The 7,581-nt window shown below is 39.0% G+C and overlaps 1 long non-coding RNA gene and 1 pseudogene across 2 annotated transcripts in view; both read left to right on the forward strand.

Annotated features, from left to right (window-relative positions):
• LOC149105157 (uncharacterized) overlaps nucleotides 1–7,581 on the forward strand; it is a 254,926-nt gene that overhangs the window by 189,163 nt on the left and 58,182 nt on the right. The window lies entirely within an intron of this gene.
• The window catches only part of LOC110043045 (roundabout homolog 1-like), a 16,989-nt pseudogene continuing 10,694 nt past the window's right edge, over nucleotides 1,287–7,581 (forward strand). The window contains exons 1-4 of the transcript XR_016201328.1: nucleotides 1,287–1,674; nucleotides 3,594–3,639; nucleotides 4,168–4,368; nucleotides 5,863–6,129. The product of XR_016201328.1 is annotated as a roundabout homolog 1-like (transcript). The remainder of the gene's footprint in view (nucleotides 1,675–3,593; nucleotides 3,640–4,167; nucleotides 4,369–5,862; nucleotides 6,130–7,581) is intronic.

Below are 7,581 nucleotides of genomic sequence, written 5' to 3' on the forward strand. Positions count from 1 at the left end.
TTTCACCAGAATCTGTTTTTTCCACACCCAGGGACCTCGTACCCTGGGACCCCGTACCACGTAGACCGGGTTTCCGGCCCCGCGTTTTCTAGCCCTCCATATTCAGGGTGTGCTGCGCTTGCAGCGACTGACGAGTTTCAAAACGAGACGAAAAGAAAAGAACTTTATGCGTGTCACTACAGACTAGTGGGTGAGACCACTTTATAGGGCGACGATTATTGGCGATTTATTGCATCAAAATAAAGGATCGTAAACTGAAACAACAATAAAACGAATTTCTATCAGTTTAATTAGCGGAAATAGTTGCGTAATAAATGGTCAAAACCTACAAGAGTCAAACAAATCGATGCCGAGTCGATAACATAACGAAATTAAATAACAAATACATCAAAAACAAAACCAGCATAAATACTACGCTAAGATGCAACATAAGATTCAATGAAATCATTCTATTCACGAGCTGAGTTCAGTTACAAAGTAACGGGGCCTTCTTTTCTTCCATCAAGAAGCTAACATACACCATCAGCACACAAAATGCTACACGGCACTTGGTATATTAGTATGACTATCTTCAAGCGATTTTGATCGTTTTTTTGCTTGGTAACATAAACTATAGTGAAATGAGTTGAACTTTGTTCCAGTTCCGCTCACGTAAGTAAAATTCTGTTAACTCAATACTTACACGTATTCAGCAGAAAATATTATTAAAAGCAAATTGAGGTTCTAATACTTCAGCTTTCGTCTCATAATCTTAAACTCTACATAGAAATAAAAGAAAACAAGAATAACATTTTCTCTTTCTACTATCCTGTAGCGTCGGAAAACAACAACATCAGGAAATTTGTTAAAGGGGAACTTGCGAACTATATTAAAGCACATCGTTTATTATTGAGTCACGGTTAGCTAACAAGGATGGTTCATCAATAGCAATGGCTGTTTAACGGTTATCTGGAATCGAACTTGTTGCTCTTTGAACATCATTTGTCACTATAACCTCCAGCAGTGACAACGAATTAAAACAGTCAGCTAGTACTGGTCATGAGCAAACACGACTTGACTCGTTGATTTACTGTAAAATTGTACGTGCAGAACAAAACACCGTAAAAGCTTTTCTTGGCTTAGTTTTCACGGAAGCTGAACAAACTAGTCATGTTATGGTATCAGATTAGTCCATCTCTGATTGCACCACTTCCCAAAGCGTTAGCGATCAGTGCCACAATAGAACGGAAATACCAACTAAAACTGTAACCGATATTCATGCAAGGTCAACATTCCTTTGAGTATTCTCAGCGATATAAGTAAGATAAAGCATCTCTCAATCGTTCAATTTCTTGTACAAGGAAATCAGCGAACATGGAGACCAAGAGCGCAAAGGGATCGTCTGTTGTTCTCTTTGGCTTGTCATTCAATTTAATGCTGACGTTGGCTTCACTTGGTTTCACGTGCTATTCTTTGAATCGATTTGATTCTCGTCTAACAGCAGTTGAACAGGATTTGCTGGCTACAAATGGTCCATATCGGCTTCCTGATGGCGCGATTATTAAACCAACATCTACGCATTCACCTCTAAGTGGGCCGCAAAAGACGAACACTGTGGCCAAAAGAGCTGTCGATAATCCATCTATATGCCGCAAATGCAGCAGCGCCTGTTTAAACTTGAATGCGGATCGAAGTGTAAGTTTTTCTTTATTTATTGGGCTTATTTATTTTGTGTGAATTCTTCCGCGTTCCAAATACTGACCGCAGGTTCTAGGACATTTGATAGGTTTGTTTGTTATTTAAATATATTATTTTAACCATTAATACTATCACTTAGCAAGAGACTACATATTCTCTTGCACTTGCACTTGCACTTGCACTTGCACTTGCACTTGCACATAAAAATAATCTCCAGGGAAGGTTGTAATACGTATATGACTGGACTTAAGAAAACGCGGTTACTGGGAAAAGTTTAGTTTCTTTTTTTTATCTTCCAAGTGAGCTACAGACCTTGATTCGATTCGTGACGCAAGGGATTCTAAAACTCTAAGTGAGCCAAAAAAAAAAAGCAAAACACGGAAATCAATCCATCCATCCATCCATCCATCAATCAATAAAATACTAAGAGAGTGGAGGACGGAAAAAAAAAAGGTAATCTTTCGGGTTTGACATGATCGTCTACTTTGGTCTTAGTTTAGACTGAGTTGCGGTAAAAAGTGTGAAGTTGACGTTAAGCAAGTTTAAACATATCAATTCAAACATATAGAGTCTTTCATTTATTCAAGAAAGGAAGAATCGCATTTTATCTTCCTGTTACAATGTAGCGTCTGAAAACAACAACATCTGGAAGTGGTAATACAGAGGTTATCAATTAGAGAAGCGTGTTGTCTGGGTCAAGGGTCAAGCTTACACGGAATAAATATACAGTAGTAGAACTCCTGTTGCGGCGAACGAGCGGAGCTATATACCTTAAAAGATCTGGTAAAATTTTGGTTGTCTCGTGACTGTTCGTCCGTCCGTACCTACGTCCGTGCGCCAAGCCCAATGCCTTGAAAAATAGATTATAGCACCATTAGGGGTATCGAATGGTTTTTGCGAGCATTTGCGAGCATGCGATCAAAGCGTTTATTTAAAAGTGCTCAAAAATGTGGCCTTTGTTCGAATCGGCTCGCAAAAACTAGATGAGTGCTCTTTACTCGTGCTCGAAACATTTTTTGCCACTACTCGCCTGCTTTGATTATCGTTAAAATGTGCTCAATACCCGTATGGCAAAACTGGGAAACATTGGGGAAGCATGCACGCGCTATGAATGTTTCCAGAAACATGCGTCCCCGTTTTGTTGACGTTTTATTGAAACTCACGCACGTAACAATTCTTCGGTGTTGGTTGAACGGTGTCAGCCAGATTACTTGGCGCGAAGAGTTTCCTTTTAATAAAATAAAGATTCCGCCCAGCGAAGTGCTCGCTGCTCGCTATTTGTAGTTTCTAAAGTGCTCACTGCTCGCAAGACAAATTTGATCACTGCTCGTGCTTCCAAAAACTGAACTGGACCATTCGATACCCATACCATTACCATAGGAACATATTTGATATTAGACATTCATGTTATGACTAATTGAGAGCTTTGAAAACTAGGTATCCGCAGGACAGTATCACGTGACCATATCGCGGGCTAAGGGTTAGACAGTCAGAGGATGCGTGTTTTTATTTAAAGTTGAGCGCTGACTAGGTACTGGTTCTTTTATTGGATCGCAAGCTCAAGTCAGGTTATTACTCCGGGGAGAGGGACGGAGTACATGCAAAGGCAAAATTTCAGTGCAAATTAACCCTTGGCACGTTTTGGACTTTCTTCCGCCATATTCCTTGTACAATCGTCTATTGAAAAGTCCCTGATATATTGCGTACGTAATTTCTTTAATCTTGGTTACGCTTACTAGGTATAGTCTGTAGATTTCACTGGAAAATATAGCGAAACCACACGCTGAACAATTACATGCTCACAATTGATCATCGTTGGAGTTTTGCAGTTTTTGACGAAGTCAGAAGAGGCCTCTTCTGCAGCCACAATGGTAGCTTCGGGCCAACGATTTGTATCTTTTCTGTTCACTTAACAGAACTTGACGGTGGAAGATAGTCAGGAAAAGATAGTTTGCTTGGAAGGTAAGATTTATGGGATGGTAAGTTATTTTTTTAAGGGCAGTCACTCGCCTACATCTGGAGCTCATCTCTGTTCACACAACATCAAATGAAAACTAAGAGTTTTATATCTCTTGAAAGGTGGTAAAATTCGTGAAGATGCAGAATGGGTTAAATTTCCTTTGTTCACAAGAAGGGAAGAAACAAACAAAAAAAAAACGGAGATCAAAAAGTACGTGTGATATTAAGAACATTATTACATTGATTGATCTATAATGACGTCCTGCAGGACTAGCTATTATTACTATTATTATTATTATTATTATTATTATTATTATTATTATTTGCTGCCTCTTGACATGAGCCCAAGCTTCACTGAGGCTTACAGTAGACATGCCGTCACACAGACACGCCGTTATCAGTCACTTTAACGAGTCACAAAATCGTCTGTTGGAGATGGTTGTGTAGCAACGTAATAAAATACAAAGCCTTTGTAAATTTAACGTGACGGTATTGTACTAAACTCCTAAATGATTTCATATTGCTGTCCAGGCCCTCCCGGATCACCTGGGCCTACTGGTCCCCGGGGCCCTCCCGGACCAAGTGGTAAAAGAGGAAGAAAGGGAACCGCGGGTCCCCCTGGACCCCAGGGAAAACGAGGCAGCAGAGGATTACCAGGACCCCCCGGACCTGCAGGCCCGACTGGTAAATCAACGCAACGTGAAGCAGGTCCTGGTAATGGACGTCAATTAGGTAAAGCTTTATTGTCCTCAAAAATGGGCCAATTTTGGTATATTAAAATTCTAACATGGCGCCAAGGCTCGGGAATGCATCTAATCTTTGCATTACGTACGAAGGAGAACTGATTCTTAAACTATTTAAGGTGGTTCACTACAGTTTTGATAGATTATAACAGCCCAACTTCTAACTCTTTTGAAAATGTTCCGAGATGTTTTCACTTTGACTGTTTTCTGTTTGCTTAAGTCTTTTACCTTTCTATGTAAAACTTGAAGAATTTAAACGTCAACAAATGGCCATAATGAATCACCGAGTACCTAAGGGGAGATTGGACACTAGTAAGTTTAATGACGTTTTACTCAAAATCTACCCATATGACCTTATCTCAAAATTTCATGCATTAAAAATTGGCCCTGATTAAACTTTCAAGCAATTTAAAAAGAAACTGAGACAGATTTTTCGCAAACTTGAGACAAGGTGAAAATTTGCCAATTTCACAAATAGCTCAAAATGTATCGTTAAACGCTCTAAGTGCGATTCATCCCTACAAACCAACTTTTAAAATTTAATCACGGGTTGTATGGTAGGTTTTCAAGTAATCCACGATCAAAAGACGCTTTTTACAACCTTTGGCGGGAATTGAACAGCCCATGCCTATTATTTAACCGCGCTCATGTGACGCCATGTTTCACGTGCGAGATAGAAGGGAAGAGTGAATTTTACAACAACTGTCTAATTTCTCGAGCGCTGATTGGTTCATTTTTATTATCAATAAGATTACAGACGGATAAAATTTTAGTTTATGCAAGCTTTCAAGTTCCACTTTGGGCTGTCAAACTGTTAACATTTTAATCAAAGAGATTTTATTACTTTTTTTGAATAAAATTGACTTATCTTTGTTTACTTCAAGGTTACGGCGTCTTTTCCTCTCATTTATTCCCGACATTTGACCATTTTTGGGTCTTGTTATTGTAATAAACCAATTGACGTTTATGCATCTGTCCTCTTATTGATGATAGATTTCGTCATAACATTGTCAAAGTTTACTGCGGAACCACTCGCCTGCGGCTCGTGGTTCCACAGCCACTTTGACAATGTTATGACGCAATTTATTATCAATAAGAGGACAGACACATAAAAAACCGACGACAATTTGTTAATTACAACTCTTTTACCGATTTTTTATGGACCTTTTTGTGATATTTTATTGTTCCTAGGCATGATTGTTTGGAAGCAGCTTAAGACTATCGCTACGTATGCCAAAGTGATTTAACACGTTTCAAAAACTGAAATGGTTTTGGTCTCTTCTTAAGTTCTTAAGGGTTACTTGCGTCATTTTTGCTCGCGCGACTAATTCTGACGTGTGGCAGGTAATCGGAGACTCGGCAAAAACTTGAGTAAACCTTCTTAAACAATATTTTTTTCCTTTCCTTCACTTTGTTGGTCATGACAAAAGTGGGAAAAAAGTAACGGCACCATCAAATAATGAAATAATATTTTGTTTTCCAGAGTTACCACATTTCATTACAAAGCCTTCCCCTTCTGTCACGGTTAACGAGAAACAGAACGTGACATTACATTGTAAAGCAGCTGGCTTCCCACCACCCATAATCACGTGGTACAAAGATGGTCAAGTGATAGAAGAGGAAAGAAGACAGTTTAAGAAAAGAAAATTGGAATTAAAGGAAATTCAGTTTGAGGACCGCGGTATCTACACCTGCACAGCGGAAAATCTGTTGGGCAGAGTTCAGTTGTCGGTCAATGTAACTGTCAAAGGTAAATAACTAATCACTCATGTACTGAGCACTATATTAAAGAATCAACTTATTAACTAATCCGTGTTAGTATAAATTTACTAGTGTTCTATCACGAATGCCGTTTTCTGATTGGCGATAGTGAGTAGCGTAGCAGTGTGCTCTTGTTGACAAAATGACGCCCGCTTCTTGGCGTTTTCGAAGTGTCTGTGAAGAGGATTTAGAATAAGTTTTGAACGACTAGTAGATTTATACTACAACAATTAGGTTATTCGCTCTCGATTTCAACTATCACGCGTTATAGTTCACCACTTAATTTTGTCCGATTCTTATTAGCGATAGTGTTCGTCCGCGGAGACACTATCAGACCGTAGTGCTTGTCCACGGAAAATACTCAGATGGATAGTACTCGTCCGTGAAAAATTTTCTGTAAAACAAGCGGGTTTGTAGAAAATAATAATAATAAAAAAATAAAATTATATTAAGTGGGTTTTTGTCTGTTTTCTTTTTCAAATTTTACATTTGGCTGTCACGGCTTTCATCTAAAAAAGTTGAAAATAATCCAATACGAGTTTTGAACTGGCGCACGGAAGAAAATTTAGTGGTGACAGGAGCCATAATCGGGGACGGAGACCGTAAGCGCGCGCCATTTCTAGTATTGGGGTTGTCCCCATGATATGGGACAATAATTCTATTTTTAGAACAAATTGCGCCATCGCCTGCGGCACACGCGCGTACATGTTGTGAGGATTTTTGCGGATGTCGCGCGGGGGGAATGGCGTCCGAAATTCCCAAAATTTTTCATGTTTTTGGCCCACAACTCAACGCGTTTACGTCTGCTGGAATTTTGCTTAACTATTTTCGTCGTAAGCTGCTCCAGTTTGAATGCAATAAGACAGTGTCGAATTTAGGTATGTTCCGCTTTAAGCTTAGATATATATCACTGACCAAGTTGTGTACCGACGGATGCTTCTTTTACATGAGCTGTACATTACTCCACTTTAAATTTCAAATATGTTGAAGATTAACAGCTTTCCATTACACAGCAAAAAACTTGCTGGATATATTTAGATATAGCAGAGCTTCAGGACATCATAGTTTCCTAGCTCCTCTTGCCACACGCTTTCGAGGAATTTGCCAGTCTATCGCGACCGAAAAGTAAAACAAATTAATTACTAGTTTGAGTTTCGCCTGAATTGTAAGCAACGCTTGATGTTTCATCAAGGCCCAATAACTTTACGTCCGTAGATACTGCTCAGTTTTATTCGTGTAAAAATTCAGTAAATTCTCTGTTGTCGATGAATGGGAGTGCCCGCCGATGCTTGTTTTGTACAGTCAGTAAACATGACAAATTGTACTTCCGCCGCACTTTCGTGTGAAAGCGTACATCGAACTCAAACAATAACTCTATAGTTTTTGAATATGTTTAAGATTGATAAATGTTTGAGAACATATTAAAAGCTAAGATGAAAAT

This window comes from Orbicella faveolata, unplaced genomic scaffold, assembly GCF_042242905.1.
Source record: "Orbicella faveolata isolate gen_17 unplaced genomic scaffold, um_ofav_v1 contig_34, whole genome shotgun sequence".
Lineage (NCBI taxonomy): Eukaryota > Metazoa > Cnidaria > Anthozoa > Scleractinia > Merulinidae > Orbicella > Orbicella faveolata.